Source organism: Lampris incognitus, unplaced genomic scaffold (genome assembly GCF_029633865.1).
Source record: "Lampris incognitus isolate fLamInc1 unplaced genomic scaffold, fLamInc1.hap2 scaffold_83, whole genome shotgun sequence".
Lineage (NCBI taxonomy): Eukaryota > Metazoa > Chordata > Actinopteri > Lampriformes > Lampridae > Lampris > Lampris incognitus.
The window spans coordinates 9,302-10,000 of NW_026611583.1; positions in this window are offsets into that span (position 1 = coordinate 9,302).

A 699-nucleotide genomic window follows, 5' to 3' on the forward strand; every position below is an offset into this window, starting at 1 on the left:
AGGTGAGAGTCAGTCGGAACTTTGAATGTTGGCACTATGGCTAGTAAAGGGAGAGAGCTGGCTGACGTGATGGAAAGAAGAAAGGTGACAAGAGACAAGGTGGAAGGGGAGTAAGGCCAGGAGTATCGCAGGTGGGTTCAAACTCTTCTACCATGGTGCGAATGGGAGGAGAAATGGGGTAGGGGTCATTCTGAAGGAAGAGTATGTCAAGAGCGTGCTGGAGGTGAACACAGTGTCAGACAGAGTGAGGATTATGAAGCTGGAAATCGAAGGTGTATTGCTGACGGTTATCAGCGCATATGCCCCGCAAGTCGGGTGTAAGATGGACGAAAAAGAAGAATTCTGGAGTTGAGTTGGACGACGTGGTGGAAAGGGGACCCAAGGAGGAGGGAGTGGTGATTGGAGCGGACTTCGATGGACACGTTGCTGAAGGGAACAGAGGTGATGAGGAGTTGATGGTAAGGTATGGAATCGAGGAGAGAAATGTGGAAGGACAGATGGTGTTCGATTTTGCGAAAAGGATGGAAATGGCTGAGGTGAATACATATTTCAAGAAGAGGGAGGAGCACAGGGTGACGACGTATACGAGTGGAGGAAAGTGCACACAGGTGGACTATATCTTGTGTAGAAGGCGCGATGTAAAAGGGATTGCATACTGCAAGGTGGTGACAGGGGAGAACGTAGCTAGGCAGCATCGGA